The sequence below is a fragment of the Euprymna scolopes genome, chromosome 7, assembly GCF_053919585.1.
Source record: "Euprymna scolopes isolate OS-2025 chromosome 7, ASM5391958v1, whole genome shotgun sequence".
In the NCBI taxonomy this organism is placed as follows: domain Eukaryota; kingdom Metazoa; phylum Mollusca; class Cephalopoda; order Sepiida; family Sepiolidae; genus Euprymna; species Euprymna scolopes.
In genome coordinates this window covers 101,529,127-101,556,546 of record NC_136488.1, presented here as the reverse complement: position 1 = coordinate 101,556,546, position 27,420 = coordinate 101,529,127, and the positions used below count along the sequence as shown (strand labels likewise).

Below are 27,420 nucleotides of genomic sequence, written 5' to 3'. Positions count from 1 at the left end.
TTTTGCTTTAAATAAAATCAAATAAAAAAGACAACCAAAAGAATCGTTTCGGCATCGGAATATATATATATATATATACATATATATATATATATATATATATATAAACATGATATCACTTAATTTTAGAACATATTTTATTTGCAAGCAATTGTTTTTACAGAATTGTATTAATATACGCATTATATTACATACAACATTCACAAAAAGGGTTAATAGTGTATAACACATTGCTACAAACTGCGAAAGCTTTTCGTGAATATTTGGTAAATATTGTATATCATAAATGTGTATAGTTTAACGAAATGGGCAGAAACAATTCTTTATATACTAGCAAGGAAATCTGACGTTGCCCAGGATAAAATGATCATCAATAGAATGTTTTACATTCCTATATTTTTGTTGCTATTGAAATCGGTGAAATCACCCATTTTTTCAATCAAATCGATTGAATGCTCTCTCTAGTTGGGGACCCATCGTGATGATGCACCGGGAGGAACTTTTCATGCCTCCCCGCATTAACTTAATCCAGAATGCGTTGTAATCTATATTGCAACATAGACTCCAATGTATTCTGGACTAAGTCACATTAACGGTTAAAATGTAAAAGTCAAAGATCATGCTTCAGTTGTGCTCTAAACATTCATTCCGAGCATGCTTCTGTAATATCAAAGAACCTGTTGTTGATTTTATATACCTGGCCTTACTGCTTGTGTGGTAATAAAACTTCTGAAAGGCACTTCTGATGTTAGGCTGTGTAAAGTGTAAACTCTGGTCAAAATTGCCTGTTCATTCTTTCATCGAATTATTTCGATTATCGATAGTTATTGAAGACATTCGAGTACAAAGATAATCTAAGAACACTGGCAGTCACATAAAATACCTTCGTTTGAAATTTTCTAAAAATCGGCCCAGCCGTTTTCGAGTTCGTAGGGAACGAACTCACAGATACACAAAGTTCATTTTATCTAATAGTAGAGATAGATATATTTGAATGAACTAGAATTATACTATGTTCAATCAAGAACTCTAATCGTATTATACACTAATGTGGTACTATATCAACTTTTGTGTGAATTTAAAGAAATTTATACAATGTATATTTTTCACACACACACACATATTAGACAGTAAGAGGAGATTTATACATATATATACATTTATATATATATATATATATATATATATATATATATATATATATATATATATATATAATATCCTCTTAATGTCTAATATATGTAGGAAAAGCGTAGAGACGTGATGCCCTCAACAAATAGGTTGTTCCAAAATCGTGTCTGGGGAGTCGACTAATTTAAGTTAACGTTTGTAGATGTGATATCTACCGCCTGCATGCCAGCAGTAACTATCTTAGTTGTATAGGACGCCTGATTTGTCACATAGTAGAATGTAGAACTAGATAAAATATAAAAATTAAAATCTAGGCATAGCCAATAGATTGCGCTGTGGCCCATATCGTTAGGTCGCCAGTATTGCACACTTCAGGAGTGCGACGACCTGGATTCGCGCCTATGTCGGAGCACGTCACTGATGAGATGCAGTGCATCGAAACCCACTTTGAGTCTGGCGTTGTCCGTTATCGATGCAATTGCTCGAGTCCATCTAATTCTGAGTTCTAGTTTTATCATGAAAAAGTGTATGTGAACGGGTATTTTATATATATATATACATATATATATATATATATATATATATATATATATATATATATATATATAAGCATGTCATCTGATACACTACTATCTCTTTATCGTCATCGTTCTATGCCAATTTCTCGTCTTTATCCATCCATATTGCATCGGAGATGACAGCACACACTTCCGTCATGTTAAAGAGACAATACAGCGCCATTCTCAATATTTTACTCTTTCTTCTCAGCGCGCTTCCAGGCAACTTTTCATTTGTCTCGTTAACAGAAAAGGCTTTGATTCTTTAGGTTTTAACAACAAAAACGGAAGCTTGGACTTACTATCAATAACGGACCGAATTCAGTTTGAAAGTTTGTTTGTTTTTTTCTTTTTAACTTTTATTTAATGTTAGCCTACAATAGGTAATATAAGTAAGATAACCTTATAACGGTGCGATTTAAAATATTTATTTACTCTTTTTCATCACAAACACGGTATATAATCGCGGCGTAAGGGGCTACTATTTGGGCACGTGTCTAACAGGGAGCTATGGGGGCGTTGAGCAGCAAAATGCCTGTTCAAATTACATTTAAACTTTTGCTGCTTGGTAACTTTTTAAAAATTGGCAGGCGTATACATCTACAATTATAAACTTTATTTCGAAATCTGTTAGGTGGGGATTAATAGTGTTTATTATTTGTATTATATGAATACTATTTTCATCTTAAATGCTATTCTCACAACGTTCGGCCGATGTAACGTCCAACCTTCTCAGTTAATAATCAGTTAATGATAATAATAATAATAATAATAATAATAATAATAATAATAATTAGTTAGTTGATAATAATTAGTTTATCACCGCAAGATGTGACAAAACTAACATAGAGCAGGAAGTACACGCTGGTCTATAAAATGCCTGAATGTTCGTCAACATTCCTCTGTAGTATGAAGTATTGTTTCCACATCTGAACTGATGCCCGAAACACTAGCTTCTCTCTCCTGGATAAGGTGCAAAAAGGAATGCCTAGCCGAATAGATTTTGTACTGCCTGCCAAGCCCCAACCTCTTCCGTGACGCCGCTTCTTCTAGTCTGTTTTCTAGTACTTTCACAGAATGCGCTCAAGTGAAATCGCTGTATGTGTATTATTTCAACGTAAATATTCCGACTCACCTCTGTAGTGGTTGTGACCAAACGGGTCACACGTACTTCTAGTTATTCCTTACTGTTGATGCTCTGTGTTCAGTTTTGAATGCGTCTAATAATGTGCCATTATCCATTCGTTTGTCAATTTATGAGAAATCGGTCTGAAATAGCATTTCCAGTATTAAACGCGTATTTTAAATAGAAACATCATGAGAAAATTCGATCTTTAAATAAAATTAAATTTCTCCACTTTTATTGTTTCAGTATGTTTAAAATATAGGATTTTCACTTTTTGAGGCTCTCAAGAAAAGTGAGATTATTTCCTTATTTTATTGGGCGAAATTGATTAATAAATTGAAGCTATATGAAATTTTTTTAAAAATTCATCAGTCATTTTCGCATGTGTCAAGAAAAATCAATTTTCATTTGAATTTATCGAATTTTATCTTTATTCAGATAAATAGTTTTTGCTTTGTTTTTATTATAAATGCAGCAGGAGTTAGGGGAGCAGAGCTTCGCTCAGTCTGTGCATGGGGATGACTTTACATAATTGCAACATTTTTTCTATTATTCACTTTTATTTAGTTTTAAATTCAATTGCCAATTTTTTAAAATTTTTTTACTTCACTCCAAACAAGGTATAGTGTCACTGAGACGTATATTGCCATGGCGAATTATGGACCAGATTTGTTTTAACTTTCTACATGTTTACGTTGTATGGGGAGGTTGTATTGACTATTGACTATGTATAACATTTTACTTGCATAATAAACGATCATGTGTTTAAGTGTCAATTGGATTTATATAACGTGTGCATATTTATGAGTGCGTCTATGATCGTCTAGTATTCTCGTGTTTGTACGTGTCGATATATTTAGAGATACAGTTCAACAACAATCATATAACATTTACAACAAAAAGGGACGGATAATAGTTATCTGATGATTTTAGCAATCGGGCCAATCGGAGAAACATAGTTGGTCCATTTTTGGTCTTTTTTTTATGGAAAGCTGCACAGAAGATTCTTCCTAATGAATCAACAAATCTCAGGTTATCTTTTCAGTAACTTTATTACAAGTGTTTCCTCGTTGGATAGCTTCGGACTGCTCCTACGTTTTTTTTTTTTTTAATTTGATAAGCGTTTGACCTCTCAACTCTAAACATTGATTGACTAAATCCTACGTAATGACGTAATCAACACGTATCGCTCCTGACTATCGGTTGATGTCTGTCACGAATACTTGTTTATCTAGCTAACATTCCTGTTTGCTTAGTTATGGAAACTAACATTCCTTTTTATTTCTAACATGAATATTTTTATCCTAAAAAATCCCATTCGTCTTGATATATTCTTGCCAATATTCTATTTTACTATATCAATAACGATCAAAATAATAATCGTTCAGCCTGGACCAACTACGTAACACTTGTGCACTCGGGGAAACAGGGAGTAGAGATGGAATTCCAAAGACAAATGGTGCGAGAAAAGTAACTATTAGAGTAGAAAGCTTTTACAGATCCGTGGATCTCTACGGTGGATTGAATTTTCTGGTTGTTAGGTTTGTTAAAGTTACTTACGTTAAGGTACAAATGCAACAATTTCATCAGATTATATTTCCAATGAATTACTTGTAAAACAAGGACAGGGATGCAACATTGTGGCGATGGGGCAGGTGTTGAGATTCGGTAGACAGTGCGGGCCCTATTATATTAGAGGCTTTTTTTGGAACCGATCTAACTGTGACACTACCAATTGCTGCATCAATCCAGATGTGACAACAATACACCATGCATGGGCGTTGTGGCTTTCTGGAGGTATTAGATACTGGTCATCCATCTGACATTGACCAAGCTCAACGTCGCTTAACTCGCACGGTGATATTCGTTCTCAAATGGATGGCTTTACCTTTTTTGTCAATGTTTATACTCGATCACGTCACAAAAAGCGTCGCGTATGCTGATTAACTTCACAAAATGATAACGTCTTCCATTACAAAATTACAGATAAGATTCTTTATGACGTCATGACGTAATGGATTAAAACGATTCAGGAGGTGGAGAAAAGAGAGGCTGCTCGTCATCATGAACATTGAAATACATTATAAAAAAGGAGTAATCTAAATAAAGGGGGTGTATGTGAGAGAAGTAGTTAGAGGATGCGAATGACGTAAGTAAGAAACGCCTAGAAACTGAGAGATAAAGCATAGAGCAACATTTTGCCCTTTATGACGTCATTCATTTTCAAGTATGCATATACAAATGAGTCGGCCGATTCATCAGGAGATGTGAACATTTTTGAACCGGATATGCAAATTCATTCAGATATATTTTATCTACATTCTACACAATATTGATTTACTACTGGATATGTACAGAAAATGATTGTAAGTAAAATTATTTGGAAATTCCAAAAGGTTTTCATAAATATGTGATAGTATGTATTATATAACACTGACTCAACGGGTCACGGGTGATGTAGCATGATACTAAAACTCGAAGAACTGTGAATATTTTAGATTGAGAGGCAGATGATAAAAGAAATGATGAAAGGAATTGAATGATGTAAATGATTACAAGGGAGTGGGGAGAGAGGTCTTTGTGATCATTATTGAACGCGGCAAAGCCATTCACATTAAACTCTGTCTTGACACTCCAAACTTTATGGAGGAGGGAATGTAAAGGGAGAGAGATAGAAGAGACAGCTGGTGAGAGAGTTTACCTAGTATGACGTCACAATTTATTCTGAAATCGTTTGAATTTGTAAGAATTGAAAGTGTTGAAAAGTTAGTGTTTTGTTTATATTCTCTTTGCGCTGGCTTAAAAAGTGATATTATTGAACCTGTTTGATCTTTTGTGATATTTCAATTCGTTGAATATCAGCAGCAGCATATAAAAGGGAGACAACTACTTTAACTGTCTCTACTTTCATTATTTTGATTTTTTTTTTTTGTAGATAATTTTTAGGGCTATGACAACAGCATATTCTTTTCATTGTTTTGACTCTCGAGTATATATCCGACGCAATTAGACACAATTAATCAGCCGAGAACCACATCACTCTACATAAAAACATATAAGATATCAATGGATATATACCTGAGAATCAAAGCAAGGAAATCAATATGCTGTTGTCATAGCCCTGGTAATTATATATCTTACGAATAATGTATCAACATTTAACTGTTTAGTCTAGTTACAAAGTCCATTTCTTTCAGACAGCAAATATACCAATCGGAAGTACGTAGTCGACATTCAGTCTACAAGTGTGTGGGTCATCTTGACGAAGGTGGCCTTGTTTTTTTTTCAGCCGGGGTATTGTTAATCAGGCCTAAAAGCTACATCCTCCTAAGCTTTGTTATTTCTGGAGATTACGTTTCCTCCTCGCCATCACTATTGGCATTTTATTCATTTTGTAATATTTTCTTAATAAGTATTTTCCTTGAATTTTATACACATTATTTTTTGGAAGACCTCTTTTTAAGGTTCCAGCTTAGGGGGATTAATTAGCCGAGATATGAAGGAGGCCTGAGTCGATAATTTAAAGGTCGTGAATACACCACGGGTCTGAAAACTCGTAATCAGAACGTCCCCACTCAATTACAAAAATGACATTTGATTGAAAGTTATTACGAAAAGTCAATGTTCATTTGTTTCCAATGTAAAAAGTTCGGTAAAATAAATCTTAGTAGTGTTATAGTGAATGAGTTTGTTTTGAGCAGACGACAGTGTGAAAGAATTCATGCGCTGTGTGTATGTGTGTGTGTTAGTGTCAGAGTGCGTATGACTTTATGTGCGTGCGTGAGTTCAAAAATGTATTATTTCGCTTCTCCGTTTGCTGCACAGAGGGGTGAGCGAAGCTAGCGTAAAGCAGATGATAGCTCTGTCGTGGATTTGGCTCAAACTTTTTATTGACGGAAAAATTTAGCTTTTTAAGCATTCAGTGTGATCAGAACGACAAATTTAATAACTGCATCTGATTGGCTAAAAATGATTTTGTTTTTTGTTTTGTTTTTATTGGTTTGTTTTTAATTATTTAGGCCGTATATGTGTTGAACTTCTTAAGCAGAAACGATTGTAAGCATTTTCACTTTGGATGCCGAAGTGTAAACTTCGTCGCTCGCTACAAATTTTACCGAATTATCGTGTAATCTATATATATATCTATAAAAGTGAACGTGTCTGGGTATCTATCTGTCTGTGTATCTGTCTGTCTGTGTGTCTGTGTGTGCACATTTCCCTACGAAATAACTCTGTCAATTTTCCGTTCACAAACTCGAAATTTGATATACAGTGTACTGAGATTTGGGAAAATCGATGTGATCGGTGTTCGGCCAGAAATTTGGCGATTAAGGAGTCAAAGTTCAACGATTTGACCTTTGAGAAATCTACCAAACTCCTCTGACAATTTTGGGTCTAAACACTTGAAATTTTAGATATAGATTCCTTGGACATGGATCTAAATAACTTGATTTGAACCCAAAACAATAGATTTTAAGGCGTCAGATTAGGGGTCAAAGTTAAAAAAAATTGACCGCTTTTTTTTTTTTTTTTTGCTCAACATACACCTCCAAATACCCGGGCAACGCCGAGCACCACTAGTATATCTATAAAAGTGAACGTGGCTGTGTTCCTGTCTGTCTGTCTGCCTGTGTGTTTGTGTACATTTCCCTACGCAATAACTCTCTCAATTTTTAGTCTACAAACTCGAAATTTGATATAAAGTGTACTGAGATTTGGGAAAACTATGTGATAGGTTTTCAGCGAGGAATTTGGCTAAGAGGTCAAGGTTCAACAATTTGGCTTTTGAGAAATCTACCAAGCTCCTCCGACAATTTGGGGTCTAAACACTTGAAATTGTAGGTATAGGTTCCTTGGCAGGGATCTAACTTAATAACTTGATTTGAGCCCAAAACAATAAATGTTAAGGGGTTATAATAGGGGTCAAAGTTTTAAAAAATTGACCTCTGCGGTCTTTACCAAAATTACTCAGACAATTTCTGGTCTGCACATTTGAAATTGTACATAAAGGGTATTCAGAGATAGGGCAAGCTTTTTAATCCGTTTAGGTAAAAATTTTAGTTATCAATACATAAATGCATGTATGTATGTATGTTTGCATGTCTGCCTAAACCTTTCGACAGAGGCGACGGATTTTCACAAGATTAGTATCGTTTTGAAGTTCGATCTTTCAGACGACAAATATCAAAAGATTAACTAAAAACATTAATATCTTCACCTTCAATTGGGAACTTTTCTATAGGGGGCTCGCTTTTTTTCGCGGATATTTTTGAAAGTCATCGTCTCCTTTCGATTGTCTAGACTTAACTAAAACCTATGTCATTTGCGGTTTGGCGGTGGTCGTAACAGCAAAGGCCTCAGGTTTTTTCCCGTTCTTTTCCTTCTTCGCGGTACAGGTTCGAGCCTACCTTCCTACTATCACTTTTATTTGTTTTTGTTTTTTTGCTCAACATACACCTCCAAACACCCGAGCAACGCTGCTGGGCTGAAATACTAGTATAAAATAAAGCTTATTTGCCATTTTTCACACAGAGAGACACACGCAAGTCTGGGAGTCACTCAATGGTAGATTGTTCGCTTTCAGCATGTAATGTCCAAGGTTCCAAACCATGCAACCCCACTTATCTCCGCGTTGTTTTTGATCATCATGTACTACGTCTTGGCATTCTCTTCTATAAAATAATACTCGATTCTGAATAGCCAGTCATAGCGAAATTTGTCAGTCTCTGTCCTTCATCCTAACAAAATTTATATTCCAACCGATTTCACAGATTACATATTCTCCTCGATCCGATAAATCTTTTGGTAACTGATTTCTTTAGATTAACTGTTCCTTTTTACAACAAATATGCTAATCCAATGAAATCGGCCTGTTTGTTAGAATTGAATTTTGCAAATGCCGTCCTATTCACTGAACAAATGTTTAATATCATTTCACTAATTTTGATAGCAACTCTTCTCTTCAGATTATTATAATTCAAATATGTTATGAATGTGAATAAAAACTTAAAACCATCTCAAAAATAAAAACTTGCTAAAGTAAACATTTACACAAACAAAAAATATTTTGGAAACAGCTTCCGCGTTCATAGTTATATAGCAATAACGTGTCGGAATGGTTATACCAGCTTGTCTACGCTGACGAAGTCTTACTACTTTATCTCCGTAATTGTACCATAGCCATTACATGTTTATATTCGGGACCCACACGTTGTATGCAGACAGTCGCAAGGAAACCTCTTTTTTTCCAGTGGAAACAACACTCGTAGCCTCGTAGGAGATGTCCTTTTCTCTTCCTTGCAACCTCTATCTCACAGAAGATATGTTGCGAGTTTGTCTCTGATGTATCCTTATTTTCATGGAAAGTGTTCGACTGAGCTTCAATCTATGGTTCCCCCCTCTCCAAACTTTCACAAGAAACACTCGTCTAGCTGTAAACACTATCAATAATTCCCCCCACTCTTTATCTGTGCCTAATCCTAAACGTAGATTCCATGAACAAAGCTTCTTTCTTAGAACGCACGTTTTCCTGCTTTCCGGCTGACTACAATATGGTTGTGTTCAAGTCTAACGTAAATAAGTTCTTGATGAGCAGTTCTATATAAGTTATCAAATTTACCAAATTTTCATCACTAATGATTACTATATTGTCCAATTTTTACTGTACACTCTTTAACCCTTATCCTTGAGTGGCCTCTTGGTCTTGATAATGTGGTGATGCCTATGTAAAAAAAAAAAAAAACACACTTATTTTTCCGGTACTTCCCAGAATTCCCTTGTGTCTTGTTCAAATGTCTACTCTTACTTCAATGTGCGTAACAAGACTCTATCGTGTCAAACACGTGGTGCTTTATCTTTGTCTGGTCATGTTTAGCACATGTCTTTCCTGTCGCTCTCAGGTCACGTGTGTACAACGTCTACCTCTCACTTTTCCTTTGGGTTATGTTTTTTATATATAATCTTTCTTTCCTTCTTCCTCGCAATGACGTCACCTTGCACATTACTCAGTCATTTGCACAGAGCTATACACGCGTCCGCGCCTGATCACACTCTGAATGCTTCATAAATCCTAGATTACTTGACAGCCTACATCTAAGTATCTTTAGCTAACGCAGTACAGTCTAGTATTTAAATAAAATAATACATAGGGAGAAATAGAAAGCAAATGGTACCGTCTATTCCTGTGTCAATGTGGGAAAGTGAAGGAAGACGGCACATCGGTGTTCGAAGTGTTTATCGAATTTCAAAAAAGCAACAACGCCCAGGTGGCAAATTTCTTTTTCCGATATTTCTCCAGATTTAATTAAAATTTGATTTTAACCAACACAAAACATGTTTCGTTTATTCTAATTAAATAAATCATAGCTTCGATTTTATTAGCAACAACAGCAACTGAAAAGAAAGAAACCAAAAACTAAGCGCGGCCAGTTTCGACGATTCGGTTATCAAAATTCTTCTCCTTCCTCCGCGATTCAAGAATTTTCGAACAAATGTTTTACTGAATGGGTATCACCGTCGACATCATCCACGCACAAAGGAAAAACAAAAAAACTATGAGGAAAAGAAGTTAAAAAATATATTGAATAAAAAAACTCAAGTAAGAATTTTAAAAAAATTAGTTTAATCTCGTTAAGATAGATCGGCCTCGAAATTACAATCGTAATGAAAGTATTTTTTAATTAACCTAATTCTATTATCTCCCTTGTTCCCGGTTGAAGTGATAGCTTTGCTTTCAATCTCATTTTTTACGTCCAAGTTTTTTCTCTACATCAATTAGTCTGTCACACTTAAGTCTAAAATATGATTTCAATTATTTATCTGCCACGTTTAAATTTGAGATGTTCTTTTGTCTATGTCCGATTTAAATTGAAAAATATGATGAGAGCTGTTTGCCTTAAGTTTTAAATGTGTAGAGGGAAAAATATTAAAAGCTAAAATGATTTCAGTGCATTCCAGCACCGTTGTAGCGTACTAGTACAGAAAGCTGATCTAATCATATGCACCTGAAAATATGAGGTCGTGTGATTTATGAAAAATCATTTACTCAACAACCAATCTGTGTACGATCGTTTCTGAGATGATACATTTTTTTAAGTAGTCTCATGGTATTGCACACCTGATAGAAAATGTAAACACATGACCAAAACAAAGTTGGGATAGGTAACGTTTATCGAGCAAATCAAAGCGTATAGTCTAAAGAAAGCTAATTACAATTTAAATAGAAAAATTGTATAATAATCATATTAAGGCAAGTATATCTATTGGATATACCAACTGGCACAAGTAAAAGAAACATTTTAGGATATTTACATTAGACGCCGAAACTAAAATGAAAACTGACGATATTTTGCTAATTACAGATTATTTTTCGAGAAAATAATGTCTGGAAGATTTATTTCTTCTGCCATTGAGCTAACGTTATCTCTCTACTATATAGACTGCTTGGCCACTAATATATATATATATATATATATATATATATATATATATATATATATATATATGCTTATCCTTACAAATTAAGGGTAATCTAGCTATGCATATTTGGTTCCAAACTTATATATATATATATGTGTGCAGATCATGATTTTATAATCATAAGATTACTCTTGCCGTCTAGACATTTATATATTATGTTAATTTCAACTGCATTCCTTGCAGTTTACATTGGCCGTATGGTTTGTTCCTTACTAACAGAGCCAGAGATGATTTCGTGGCCGGGTTAGAATCTCCCGGTCAGCTGTGATCGTAACTCCCTACACTGAAGATTCCCGAAAGGATTAAACACTAGTGCCTTCAGGTATTAAAATAATAATTATAATAAAAATTATCTCATTCCCTTTAAGAACTCGATTCTTATTGTCGAGCATTCTAAGCTGAAATTGAAGTCAGTTACTTAAGCTCACGTGCGCAGATCATGATGTTATAATCATGAGATCATTCTCGCCGTCTTGACATTTACATAAATGTAATTTCAACTGTATTTCTCGCAGTTAACGTTGGCCGTATGGATTATTCCTTGTTAAATGAATTTGAATCTCCCGATCAGCTGTCATCGTAACTTCCTGCACTGATGATTCCCGAAAGGATGAAAAACGTTTCTGTAGGTATAAAAAATAATTATAGTAATAATTATATATTAGTGATGGGACATTTAATTATATATTAGTGATGGGACATTTAAAATATCTTTAGCAATTCCGATGCAATTACGATTCTGTTTTATATTCCTGGTGCCAGATGAATCACCAATTTTTATTAAAACGTCGCCTAACAAATTAGGATTTTGCTTTTTAGAAGGAGGGAGTTTAGATATAATGTTCTTTTTAATTTTACAAATTGTTCACGTGTTTCCATTTGTATATCTTATCCCAGATTTTGATAAACTCATTGTGAGATTTTCATCTCTATTTTTCATTTATGCCAGCAATAGAAAATTAAGTATTAAACATAAACAAATATAAGAATTGTCTTTGGCAATCAGGCTAAAGTTTTCCCAATTCCGATTAGTCGTCTAACACTAACAGATATTTGAAGTAAATCAGATAAACATACACATGTTCTAATATAAGAAGACGTTAGTTTCTGTTGATTGATTACATAAATGCCAGTTTTTGGTCCCCCCGACAAAAGGAGGGTAATAGCCCTGTAAATTCACCGTTGTCCGTTCGTCTGTCCGCACTTTTCTCAATAACTACGTCTCGGATTTTTTGAAATTTTGCGCAAACATTAAACATAATATGAGTAAAAAAAGTAACAGAACGGATTTTCCGTTCGGGAAAATTCCGGTTGCCCCCCCCCATGGGGTGCCTTTCGAGTTAAAATGGCATGAATTGGCACTTTTGTGCTTATTAAAAAATTGATGCCTTACATTTTTATAAAACTTTCTAAAAAGTTGTAGCTAACTGATTTCTATATAATTTTGTTTGTCTATACTTCGCGATAATTCTTGGGTGTGGCCCAGGGGCTCTTTTAGGGTTAATAAAAACACTCCATTTTTGAGACTGTTTTATTATATTTGTCCAAAATTTTCTGTGTATGTCTCTTTGGCAGTTTTGCATGGTGCTGAACTCAAATTTAAATATGTTAAGGCCTTGGGGGCTTTTGATAAACTTTTCTTTTTTTTTTTTTTTTTTTGCATGGTGTAGAACTCAAATTGACATATGTTAAGACCCAAAACTGCACCGTTTGTGCATTTTCACCAGGATTTGACATCCCTTGGGAACATTTAGGGCTAAAAGGGGAGGGGCAAATGCTGAACTTAGTTCAGTTTTTCTTAATGCCTCGTTCACTGTGCACTCACGGGGGACCATGCATGCTTCACTTTTTTAACCTCCAAGAATTTCCAGGTTGATTTTATGTAGGTTTTCACACCACTTTATCTATTATGGTTATTCATGCAAAATATTATGTGAATAACGTAAAAAAAAAAAGACACAACTCACTTCTACGTATGTTGCTAGTAAGAGTACCGATGCCATGATGAGTTTATAAAAGATGGTTTCGCGGCCGGGTTCGGATCTCCCATGTGTATGTGTATTCTTTAGCATGTGTACTCTTGGATGCTTTTTGGTTTTAAACGCCCTGAAATATGCACCTGAAAGTATGAGGTCATGTGATTTATAAAAAATCATTTGCGTAGGTTTTAAGAATTCTTCCTCAATAACCAATCTGTATACGATCGTTTCTGGGAGGATATAATTTTTTTTATAGTCTCGTTGTATTGGTAGTTTCAAACTAGCCAAAATGTTTTGTAAAATAATGAGAGCGATGTGGCTTAGAAAACCTAAGAAGTCATATTACAGTAGTGACGTAAAAAAAAGTGACGTAAAAAAAGGTGACATAAAAAAAGTAACATAAAAAAAGGAAGTACATGGTGAAAATAGAGTAGTTAATGCTTTTGAATTTTCTCAGTGTGACATTTCGAAGTTCTCTCTCTCTCTCTCTCTCTCTCTCTCTCTCTCTCTCTCTCTCTCTCTCTCTCTCACGCACACACACACACGCACACACACACACACACACGAGGGAGGAGCGAAGGAGATTAATATTAGCTTGGTGCAAAAATAATGTCGATTTTTGACGTCCAACTATATATGTAAAAAAGGGCAACCAACCTAATATTATGCATAATAATGTGTAATACTGTGAAATAATACTGCAGTAAATCATTAAAAGCACAAACGATGTGTGTTGCTACCCTACAGAATAATGATTTAAATTGGTCTTATGGTGACAGAAGAAAAAAAACAAAGGATATCTATACACAGTTACGAGATTACGAGAGAAGACGCTCTACTCTACATTTGCTGCTACTATATATTTTGTTTTACTGCTACGTGACATATCAGGACCTAAAAACGACATAGTCTCTGGAAGAAATAAACATTATACCGGTTGTGATAGGAGGAACTGGCTTAATAAAAAAAAAAAAAAGAATCTTCAGAAATACTAAGAAGCAATCCCTGGAAGACCAAGCTGTAACAAAATACAAATAACAGCCACAAAGGGAACTATTCTTAAAAGAGCCCTTGGATATAAATTTAAATCGTAACGGAATCAAGTGTAAGCTCCAAGAGGGAGCTCCTTAAGCTCTTAATACTGAAGCAAAATAAATAAGTCATCTATTTACGTGGCTGAGAGTCGTCCGTTATGTTACATTGTCAATGGAGTCATCAAATGTTTAGAACCTACACAACAGCAGAATATTTTGTTCAAGGAACTGAAAGGGCCAATCCTCAGCTAGTATTCGGGTAAAGTTTAAATAAGATATATTTAGGTTAAAATAAAGAAAACCATTCGAGTATACTTAAAGGGGTGCAAATAATCCAGAAATTAAAATAGATCTTAATTACATTTGTAGAGGCAGAGTATTAGAATGCTAGGAAATTAGCAAAAAGCTTCCAAACAAATCGATAGTCATCTTGGAGTATGACTCTAACGATAGATATAAAGTGACGATAGCAAATCCATCGACAATAAATCTCGCAATCAGTTTCCGCATGTGAAACTTGTGTATATAAATAAGTAACTTTGATTGCGTTTGGTAAAAGTTATTTGTTTTCTAATTATCTTTTCACCCCTTTTTTATCTATACTGTGCAATTGTTTATTTTCTTAAAACGACAGCATAAACTTTCGTATGTCTGCAGTTGTTATTTTTTTGTTTTTAATAAGATGCAATGATAAAGATCAATAAAACAAGATAAAACGAAAGAACTCGTTTTGCTTAATAGAGTTGCAATTGGAACCAACGCCATATTTTAATATTCAAATCTAAAAAGCTTTAATGACTCTATTTTCGCCATGTACTTCTCTTTTAATCAACAAGGGTTACGTGAATATATATTTCTATGCAAATGATACACTCTTAAATTATTCGATTATTATAAATTCTGGAACATAGCTGCTAAGCAGAAGAATGTGCACTTTTGGCATATACTTTGTTTAATTTCGATCTCTGCAAGGGGATAAAAAGATGTGAAAATTCAGCTATACAAGGTAAAACGATAACATTGTCACCTTAAAGAAAACAACACTACAGCTTTTTTTTTTATTGAAAAAATCAATTCAGATAACTTGATTATGTAGTAGAGTTAACATATGTTCAACGTAGCCGCCTTCAACTTCAATCACCACATCGATACGAGTTTGGAACTGGAAGCGTGCCTTTTCCACAAGCGTCGGCAGAAACTCGGCTAATACTCGGTGGATGGTAGCGATCAGGCTGGGAGGTCATGTTGTTCATGTTATCGACGTATGGCCAAACGAAATAGTCCAGCGGATTCAGGTCGGGAGAGTAGGGGTCAGTGAGAGAAAGGTACAAAGTCGTAGCACTCGTTGGGCCTCTTTGGACTTGTGGGCTGGCGCCGACTCCTGCTGCCACAGGCCACTTGATTGCAGCAGAAGATTACCACACTCTTTAACACATTCAAGTACACTTTGGTGCTGACTTTCAAACCGACTTTGGGGATGTGGGGTGGCATGATGAAATGGCGAATGTTCAGCTAGTATTCCGGCAAAGTTTGAATTGGATATGTTTAGGTTAAACTATAGTAAACCATTCGAATATACTTAAATACTCATTTGAAACTACACCAAAGACCGTGGTCGGAAACTTCGTTAAGCTGTGCCCTCAAGTGTTGAATCGTCCGGTTTTGCATTTTGAGAGTGCTGGCAATGGTCCTGTTGTCATAACTTAAATCGGTAGAGAGCAGGAGTTGTATAGCGGCACATTTCCGATCTCACTCGTTAAACATTGTGTCATTTTCAGACATGATAGAAGGCTCCTATCACTCTTGGGATTTGTACACAACTGGCTAACTAGTAGATGGTCTACAACAAAAAAAATAAAACCCGTTTTATCAAACAGAAATGCAGTCACGTTGTCTTTTCTAGTAAAATCGTTCCACCCTGTATTTGATTTTTGTAAAATTTAAATATAATCTTGTAGGCATCAATTAATAAGTATTCCATTTCTTTTAATTATTTTCCAGGGTTTTTAGGGGTCATAATTTTACATTTGATAATGCTATTAATTCAGATTTGCATGAAATTTGTTTCATAGTGATTAGATATCAATTAAGCAAGATTCTTGGAATAATTTTAAATGTTTTAATGAAAATTGGAATAAAGATTCTAGACATAAGGTTCAGTATATGTATTGATTTTAAACTTCGGAATAGAACATAAACGCGGTGCAAAAATTATGATTGAGAAATTGAATTCTTATATTGCGATGGCTCCGATCTTAAGCGGAATTAGGAAAAGGCGGAAGAAAGCCTGTGTATGTGTACGCGCGCTAACCTAAGAACCTCAGTCGTTCATAATTAAAATATACTCATCCTAGCCACAGGAAATCGTCCTTGTACCAAAAAGGATAGTTATGGCAATCCTTTTTGCTGAAGGCGCTCTCCATGGGAAATATTCAGACAGACGAAACGACATATTTTGTGTTCACTCTTATTTGTGCATAAAACATAACTAACTTTTAATAGTGGAGACTCGGCTTAAGACATTTCGTGACTTCGAGAAAGAAGCTAAGAAGCGATGTTATTACTCTTTCTAACAGGTTAGACACAAGGTCAAGTGTTGGTTTGATGAAAGTGTTTCTGCGGAACGAACTGAATTCGAACTGGGCACACACAGGTTTTTAGTCCAGCAAACTTATCTGGTAGCAAAGCGTTGAGCTCAAGTAGAATATTTGAAATGAGAATTTGTGACTCCTGTAATCGTCAAGATAACGTGGATCGTGTATTGAAGACCCTCACGGACTACGAAAGCTGACTTCATGCAGTGGGTATGTGTTACATAAATACTATTGGCAAAAGTATGAACATTCCTTAACAAACTATGGATAAAATACTAACTTTTGTTCAGCGAATAGTTTACGATAATATAGCGTTTCAACTTTAATCCGAAAAAGAGGTTGATATATCGCAACACACACACACACACACATACACACACACACACACACACACACACAACCCAGCCTAAACTAAATTTCTTTTTCGTTTTAAGATTTGCTTCGTAATTGCTTTGTCAAGTAAGTACTGAAAAATTTGCGTTTAATAATTTTAATTAAACGAAAAACAGAACAAAGTGCATACTCTCTCCGAGGAGCTTCACCTCGTGATTAAGAACATTTCCGCCGAGTAGGCATTTATTCCGTTGCATCACATCTCGAAAAGCCAACTAGCAGCAAAACCCCACCCTTTCACAGTAGTCGTCACCAGATGTCAAAACTCACCCTTCCTTTCGCCTCTGTTTTTTTTAATTACTTCTCTACTCACTGTTTCTTCCAACTGTACTAACGTGTGAAAATGCAAATGCAATGTTAACATTTTGCTACACAACTCCCCTATTTAGGATGTCCCCTATAAATATTGGTCCTAACCACAGTAGCCCCTTACGTCTTAGTGGCAATAGGCTTTGTTTGGCTATTTTTTAACGTGTAGTTTAACAGGTTATACTTCAATAGCTGCTGAAGTCATTTTCAGAATTGTTCTTTTGATTATTATTTGCAGGGAAGTGTCGCCATCCTTTCATATATATTATTCATATATAATCACCCTTTTGTTACTGGCCAGGTTCAACGTCGTTTAACTTCAGTGATCTAAGGAGAAAAGTTTGTAATACTACTTTTCAACCGAATTCCTCGGTTATTGAAATAATCCTTCAAGACTGGGACAATTTTTTTATATTCATCTCAATCCAAAGTGTCCGTTTTGGGAAGTTGGATTTTCACCATTTTAAAAACCGACCTTTTGATCTCACTCTGTTCTTGTAAGGAAGCAAATAAATAGGTATACCTCTGCATTCCATGTTTAAAAAGGATGTGTCCTCTATAGTATTAGACCTAACTGAATGGTTAATTGTAGGTATTGACCATTTCATACCCTCTAAAAAGTTTCAGCAAAAACCTAACAGCCAGCCATGGTTCTCTCCAGAATGTGCTGCTGCCATTGCGCACAGAAATCACTTTTTCCACTGCTTCAAACGTAATAGATGTATGGAAACTAAAGCCGTTTTCAGGACTGCCAGAAACCATTGTAAGAAAGTAATAAGGAACGCAAGAGAGTTGTATGCTCAATCTGTTAAGTCCAAAGTAGCTGAGCAGCGGCTTGATTCCCACCAGTTTCGGCAAATAGCAAACAGAATCCTGAACAGAAGCGTGTGCTCCATCCCAACTATTATCAATGGACCTGAGGTAATCTCGTCAGCATCAGACAAAGCCAAACTCTTTGTCAAGAACTTTGCAGCTAATTCTACCCTTTGCGACCAAGACCGCCAACCCCCAATATTTCCTCCTGTATCAGAAAACACGCTATGTGATATACGTATGTCTGTACGTGATGTTGCCAAGCTAATCAAAAACCTTGATTCCAGTAAAGCAACTGGCCCTGATGGTATTCCAATTATAGTACTCAAAAAACTTCAACCTGAACTAGTGCCCATACTTACAAAACTGTTTAAACGTTGTCTTAAGGAGAATAGTTTCCCATCTCCCTGGAAAATCTCATCAGTATGCCCTGTATTTAAGAATTCAGGTGATCGCTCATCCCCCTCTCAGTACAGGCCAATAAGTCTCCTGTGCGTCATGAGTAAGTTGCTAGAATCTGTGTTAAATACAAAAGTAATCAACCATCTCAACAAAAATAACCTTCTTAGTGACACTCAATATGGTTTCCGTTCTGCTAGATCTACAGCAGATGTCCTTACAGTTATATCGCATAGGATTAGCAAATCTCTCGATGGTGGCAATCTTTCTAGGGCAATTGCTCTTGACATATCTAAAGCCTTTGATAGGGTATGGCATAAAGGTTTACTTCATAAGATCGCTAGCTATGGTATAGCTGGAAAAGTCTTCTCAATTATTAAATCATTTCTTTCTGATAGGTTCATAAGAGTAGTAGTTGAGGGGCAAAAATCAGAAGCTCACAGTATTAATGCCGGTGTCCCTCAGGGATCCATCCTGGGCCCAACTCTTTTCCTGATCTACATTAATGATCTTCCAAATCATATCCTTACATCATTTGTAGACATTTATGCTGACGACACTACCATTTATGGTACCACATCTAAGACAGTAAACGAGCAAGTACTCTCCAATTCTCTCTCCTCTGATCTTGAGCATGTAGTACAATGGGGAAAGGAGTGGCTGGTTACTTTTAATGCATCTAAAACCAAGCTTCTCTCTTTACATCATCAACATTTTAATCCACATTTGTCATCAATTGAAATGAATGGCTCTCGTCTTCAGGAGGCCTCAAGTTTTGACAAGCTTCTGGGCTTGACCATTACTCCTGATCTTAAATGGAACACGTATATCAAATCTGTTGCCAAGGCCGCTGGAAAAATGGTGGGATCTTTCTATCGATCCAGTAGATATCTCACTGCTGATGCTATTCTCTATCTATATAAGAGCCAGGTACGTCCAAGGATGGAATACTGTTGCCACATCTGGGCAGGAGCTGCTAGAAAGGACTTGTCCTGCCTTGATAGAGTTCAAAATAGACTTCGTAGCCTCGTAGGAGATGTCCTTTTCTCCTCCTTACAACCTCTATCTCACAGAAGAGATGTTGCGAGTTTGTCTCTGATGTATCGTTATTTTCATGGAAAGTGTTCAACTGAGCTTCAATCTATGGTCCCCCCTCGCCAAACTTTCACAAGAAACACTCGTCTAGCTGTAAACACTATCAATAATTTCCCCCACTCTTTATCTGTGCCTAAACCTAAACATAGATTCCATGAACAAAGTTTCTTTCTTAGAACTGCACGCCTGTGGAATTGTCTTCCGTTTTCCTGCTTTCCGGCTGACTACAATATGGTTGTGTTCAAGTCTAAGGTAAATAAGTTCTTGATGAGCCGTTCCATATAAGTTATTAAATTTACCAAATTTTCATTACTAATGATTACTATATTGACCAACTTCTACTGTACACTCTTTAACCCTTATCCTTGAGTGGCCTCTGGGCCTTGATAATGTGGTGATGCCTTTGTAAAAAAAAAAAAAAAAAAAAAAAGTTCCAAAGTTATTGTTTTTTTTTGTTTGTTTTTTTTAATGTGAAATCTGTACATATAAGACATTTGTTTGAATGATAATATTATCATAATCCCCTCACAGACACACATGAGAAATCGGTTGACGCATTTGTTTATTATAACTGGCCATTTGAAACGTCATCCATTATTTAACCCAATTCATTTCTTTTACTTTTTATTGCTGTTTTGTTTTTTTTGTTTTTTTTCTGTTTTTTTGTTTTTTTACGGCCTAAATCTGGTTGACGTCTGTAAGTGAAACAAAACTCAAGTCACAAGTTTCCTAACATTTGGTATTCATTTAAATCGCCATTCGCCGCCGTTAAGTTGGTTGTTGGGTAACAGGGCAACATTTTTATGTGTTTGCTTTTTGATATCGTCATCGTGTTTTCTCCGTCTCTTTTTTTCTCAGCATTTTCCCCCTTTTTTATCAGTGTTTTGTGTCTATTTATTTATTTATTTTTTGTCTCTGCATTTTGCAATCTCTTTTCGTTGCATTTCTCTCTGCATTGCACCAAAACCTTATTCCTAGAGTTCTTTATTCCAATTCAGATCAAAATTTGTTACTTAATTTTGATTATGAAAATGACTTAAATTACAATATTAAACTAAGACTTCTTCAAGAGAAAATGAAATTTAATGAATCTTGCTTAATTGATGTTAAATAAATACGTAAAATTAATGCAAATCAGAAATATTTCAGTATTCATAGGGGTTGTGTCCACATTATATCCACTGAGAAACTGAAATTTTCGGGAATATTTATCAACTGATTGTGATAGCTATTAACATTTCGTAAAATCGAAAATACCTGAAATTTTCCGGTTCCATTTGTATAAAACTAAATATATCCCACGTTAGGCCTAGCATCCTTGTTGTAAACTTCATAATGATCGTTTAATTAGTTTAGAAGTGCAATTCTGTACATAAAAATATATAAACAGACATATATTTTAGATAAATGGTAATGAGATATTTTGTACTGGGTTTATCTGTTATTACGCAGAGAGTAAAAGTTGAAAACTTCTAAACCCCCTTTTTAAATTTATTCCTATAATATATCTTAATCAATGCAAACATTTTTTAGTTTCTCATTCATATATTGCCATCAAAATGTTTTAGTATTATTTAAAGCAATAATACAACTATATTTTGAAATACTGTGTGTATACATATTAGTATAGATGCCAGGTTCAGAGACAGTTATTTGACTGCCTAATAATTATCTTTAAATAGTTGGTAATACAAGAATTGTTGGTGTTATTCATTTGTAATTTTATTGTTCTATTTTACCTATATATATGTGTGTGTTCTATTATATATATATATATATATATATATATATATATATATATATATATATATATATATATATATATTAAATTGTAATTCAATGAATTTTAAAAAAAACTCTCATTGAAATGAAATGAAGTGGTTGAGTTTCATATCAAAGAATTTTTATTATTCTAAGCAAGACAAAGAATGCTTTAGAAAATTAATCTCCTTAACCTATACGTTTCCATAACAACTGATTGTTAAATAAAAACTATTCTGGAGTATATATATATATATATATATATATATATATATATATATATATATATATATATATATATATATATATATATATATATATATATAATGTGTGTGTAAAAAGGAAGTAATTTAACTAAAATCACTTGTAAAGACACAATGTTTCATAAAATATAGAGAGGGTGACTGCTCTCTCTCTCTCTCTCTCTCTCTCTCTCTCTCTCTCTCTCTCTCTCATACACACATACAAATACGTAGCATCGATCGCGTTGAAAAAAATCATCCATTTTTTTTAAATTATTTACGGTCTTATTTAAAAATTAATATATTTGCATCAAGATTACTAAAATGTTAAATATTTATGTATATTAATAAATGCAAAAGTTGTGTTTTGTGTTTACAACTACGTTTTGAATGAAATATTTATTTCGAATGTTGATTTTGTGAAGCAATAACAAGTAGGCCAAAATCAGCTAGTGTATAATTACATGATGCAGCGTTCACTAATGTATCATGTCGATCTAAGACTTGCTTAGAAAGAAAGTGGCTAGTATAATGCTCTGGTCACAAAACTGACTGACAAACAAATAACTTGTTAATTTTAAACACGTGCTAAATCCTCAGCAGAAATGCCAATTCCTAGGTGAATACTTTTTTTTTTTAATTTCACAGGTACTATCCTAGCAAACAGATTTTAATTAAAGTAAATAACATTTATTTTTTTTTAAATTGGAGATTTAAAAAAGTGGCTAACTATTTATGAATGGATCTTAGGACTCCTTTGAGGATTGGTTTTCTGTGGGGGAATGCATTTTTTTTTTTTTTTTTTTTTTTTTGCTTAAGGATTTTCTCAGAAAATGATATAGCTCATTTTCTGATGACCTGCAAAAGTGAAAGGTCCTGGTAATTATGTTTATCTGTGCTTGCTCAATTCTGTGTGAAACAGTTGTCAAGAGTTACTTTAATTCCTTTTATATATACTATTGGGACCTGTGGGAATTCCACAGCGGACTCTTTCATATGTAATATATTGATGTTGGCATTCTGTGGATGTTTAGCGTAAATTGAGATGCACTGATATTATTGTAACTCTTTTGTTAAAACTGCAAAAGGACGTCCAGCGTAACCCGGTGGTAAAACACGCTTAAATATGATATTTTAATTCATGCAGATTTCATATTTATTATTATAGAGTAAATTTTCCATCGATTCTTATATATTATAAAATTGAGATTAACTGCCAGAGTTCTTCCTAAAATTTATCTGCCACAGCCTGAGTAAGTTATTCATACCAGTCGTGGATACATCTTCGACAATCAAACCGGCGAAGTCTTAACCATTTTTGAGTAGTGAATGACCTTGCATCCATCGTCTAAGGTATCGTTCTGGGTAATATTAGGAGGTCCAACCTCCCAGGCTTTTCCTTCAGTCTTTTGGATGGAGTAAGTTTATTGTTTACTTTCTGATACACACCTATCGGGTACTGCCAACGGGCCTATTGAAGTAATTTTAAAAAAAGCCAGATTGCTTCTCCTTTAGGGACGCTGACTTGATTCTCTCCACCTTCCGATCTTGTGTCACATCTTCCTGCTGTTAGAAGGAAGTAAATAACTCATACTTTCCTGGCACAACTTAAGTAACTATTGTTCGTATCAGTCGAGGATACGTCCTTGGCATTCAATCCAACAGTGGTTTTGTTGCTGTCGGACTGGAGTATGGTTCCCTTTAATCCTAGGAGCTCTCCACACTCCCAGTCTTTACCTTCTTTTGAAAGGGGGAAATTATTGCTAATCGCATACGGATGGGTATGTTTAGTTCTCTCTCACTGCAATTACTGTGACACCAAGATCCAAATGTGGGATTGAGAAGTCAGCATCCCCCGAGGAGAGGCACTCTGGCCTGCAAAATCTGCCTGGGCAGCCCCGTCGGCATTCCGGTTTTTTTTTTTTTTTTTTTTTTTTTTTTCGTAGCGTGCGCTGGCTTTTCAAATCGCCACCTATCCTTGTGCCTAACGACGTGCAGAAGAGGTAAATACACATGCACTCTCGAAAACTCCCAGGTTGAAGCAGTATCACTGGATATAATTTAACCGTATACACCGGACCAGACCACCATTATTAAAAAAAAAAAAAAAAAAGACTAACCCTTTATATGTAAAGAGAAGACAGGTAGTTTTATTGTTTGTTTGTTTTTGTTTTTGTTTTTTTATTGTTTGTTGTTTTTTTCGTTTTTTTATTGTTTGTTTTTTTGTGGGGTTTTTTTTTGCGTTTTTGGTTTTTTTTATAAAAAAAACTAACTTTGTTCTTTATAGGCGAATCGTTTTCTTTCTTTTAAATCGTGAAAACGTTTTGAATGTCTACTTTTGTCTTTTCAAAATACACCCCCAAAAAAATCTACCCGCTTCTACTGTATTAATACTCGATTCTTATTGGATGATAATGCTGTCAGGTTCTCACCCACTTCTCAGTCGGTTTTTATCCCCCACTTCTTCTCTCTGTGTTGGAAACAAAATCGGACAGCCCATTTCTGCCCTTTTAGTTAGGGCGGATGTATAAACCCCTATTCTCCGCCCTCTATCAGTGTATATATATATATATATATATATATATATATATATATATATATATATATATATATATATATATATATATATATATATAGGGGGCAGTAATCGTCCGATTACTATCGATATAAAGCTCCAAATTTTCAGATCATAAAATGCTTTGTTTTTTGTTTTTTTAATCGATGTGTTCAATTTTTAGCTTGGAGTTCAATTTATTTTTAAAAAAAAATCTAGATTGGATATTTTTCCAGGACTTCAAACTCCTAAAATTTATTTCGGAAAAAAATGTCAGTATTCGTAATAAATGAGTATCTAGACGGTATTTAACGAGCTGTTAGTCCAGAGTCAATCCCGGAAATGGACGGATTTAGACTTTTGGGAAGCGGGTTAAAAAATGTTTTAATTATTGCCTAAACATAATCCTTTGATTGCTATTAGGCGTGTGCTTTTTTACATTTTTTCGTAGTTTTCAAACCGTAAGCTGCTTCGGTCATTTCCGGAACTACCTCGATATTCTCCGTCGACTCTCTGGATTGACTCCAAATATTGAAATCCTCTAAATAAGGATTCGGATTATTATGTTAATTAAACCAAAAATCAGATTATTTAAAATAAAAAATTAAAAATTACTGTTCAATTTTATGAAGTGGGTTCGGGTTTTATGTAAAATCATCCCTCATATATTGCTTGAAATTCCAAAAAAGCACTTTTTTTTTTCTTGTCACAGGAATAGTCAAAAATTCAAATAAAGTGGATGAAGGTTATGTTAAATCTACCTGGACAGACTGATGCCAATTTGTCAGTATAGCTAACAAAAGAGGTGTGCTAAAAAAAAAATAAAATAAAAGCAAGAAAATGTTTTCACGTGTTTACTGACTGTATGGCTTATGCATTTGTTAACGTCACTTTTATTTAACCAAGCATGTATAGGTTTCCATCATAGCCGCCAATTTTGAAGCGACGCGAATTTCATCCTCAAGTTGAAAAAAAAAAAAAAATAGGGGGGGGGGCGTAAGCCCAAGTCCGAAATTGATTGCCAATCAGATTAGGGAACGGTTAAGTTTTATCTTTTAAGCGTGAAATTTGCAACCAAGTCTTTCCAAAATTGGAGGCTATAACAGAAATCACGCGTGTTTGGCTAAGTAATAGTGACAATAACGAATAGATAATAAATTTTACAACTAGTAAAAACGCGTTAAAGTAATAGTTTTGTTGTTTTTGTTTGTTTTATGAACTAAGTAACCACTAGGGGTTAGGGTTAATGACTTGATCAGGTGAACAGTAAGATAACACCGCGAGACTTGGTAACAGTAATCGAGAGTGGTCAGGAATGAGATTATTTAATGTTATGATTACACAAGTTATCATAACATTAAACTTTAAAAATGACCGTGTTGTAGTCAGTTGAGAAGTATTCACGTAGTATTTTGTTCCACAGACATATACTGCTTGGAAAGAAACTTTGCTCACGGAAGTCTAGTTTATTTTTAGATGCACAGAGGGAGAAAAAGAAATTGACAATCGTTTTATCTATATGTGTTCTTCTAATAAATGTTTTACCGGAGGGAAGATATAAATTTTAGTTCAGTGGAAAATCTACCATGAAATAGAAAAGTAAATGTTCTTGCGTTTTATAATAGTTATTTGGTTTCTCTTTTTCTATATTCCAATTTTTGTTTACTAAACTGCACAATCGCCAAACTGATGGTTAAAGATTGAACTATTAATTCAACTTTTTAATCGATATTAATCCTAAAAATAAAAAAAAAATTATTGTATGTGAAATTTGTCCTTTTTTGCTATGATCAAAGTGTGGTATCTGTGTTGATACTACACTTGAACTTTTCTGTCTTCGGTTAGTGAAGAAGTTCGGGGCAATTTTGATTTTAGTCCAGTTCTGAATATTTCTTCATGTAGAGCTGGATTTTCCGTATATTAAAAACCAACCTTGTGTCTAACTGTGCCCTCTCGGAGAGAGAAGTAAATAGGACACCTTCCACTAAGTAACCTTCCCTCTCCACCATCGAAAAAAAAAATATAGATTCTACTTTTGGTTAGGCGACTACACATTGAAAAACTGTCGTAAAGAAAGTATATATATATATTAGGTGGGGGACCAGTTTCGTAAAATGATCCTCCTTTCTCGAGCCATCGTAGCGTTGTAGGGCAGATAAGCAACGTTGTTTTGTTTTTTGTGTGTGCATTTTTGGTGAAAGCTGTCTAATTTTTTAGGCGATTACGTATGGTTTTTACGACCTTGCCACTCGGACTAAGGGTTAGTTAGAATCTAATTCGGTGCGAATATCTACAGTTTTAGGTATTCATTATTATTACCGACATAAATTATTTTAATTGGAAAATTACTTAAAAACAATTCATTTTGGTTTACTTAGTGGTGACGCCCTTGCGTTAAAAATAAACGTTTAATAGGTATTATAAACATAAGTGCAAATACCAATTTTGAACAAATTAGCTGTTTGTTTAGCCATTTGTTTATGTTAAACAAGATGGTTGTTTTTTGTTTGTTTTTTTCATTAGTATTAGGATTTACGTTGATTTAAAGCTTATTAATATATTTTAACGCAAATAGGTCACAAATAAAGAGCGGGGGGTGACTGCGTTTGACTAATTTCCAAACGAATACGATAATAAGATAACATACACGAAAATAAAGATTATCAAAATTAACCATTAAAAATATTTTTAAAAAATAAATAAATAAAAATAAAATGTTGTAAACGGGGAAGGGGGTGAATGGCGCCGTATACGTCCGCCTTGATAGTTACGCTTGCGTGTGTGCCTCGACCCTCGTTGCAAAGTCGTGTCTTTAAAACAAGATATGAACGCAATACAGCTAGAATTACTTCCCCTACCGAACAGGCTGGATCCACTAAAACTGTTAAAAGCAAAACAGTATATATCGAAAATAAAGGGAGTCCTTCTTGTCTGAACGGGAGACTTTGTCACGCT

At 34.6% G+C, this 27,420-nt stretch overlaps 1 protein-coding gene and 1 long non-coding RNA gene across 2 annotated transcripts in view; one reads left to right on the top strand and one right to left on the bottom strand.

Moving 5' to 3' along the window:
* The first annotated feature begins 5,052 nt into the window (after positions 1–5,052).
* The window catches only part of LOC145279864 (uncharacterized), a 333,260-nt gene continuing 310,892 nt past the window's right edge, over positions 5,053–27,420 (top strand). Inside the window, exon 1 of the mRNA XM_080131306.1 lies at positions 5,053–5,180. The gene's annotated coding sequence lies outside the window, so the exon portion shown is untranslated. The remainder of the gene's footprint in view (positions 5,181–27,420) is intronic.
* The window catches only part of LOC145279866 (uncharacterized), a 70,156-nt gene continuing 69,694 nt past the window's right edge, over positions 26,959–27,420 (bottom strand). Inside the window, exon 2 of the long non-coding RNA XR_013868476.1 lies at positions 26,959–27,420. This exon is cut by the window's right edge and continues 153 nt beyond it. This is a non-coding gene — a long non-coding RNA (uncharacterized LOC145279866).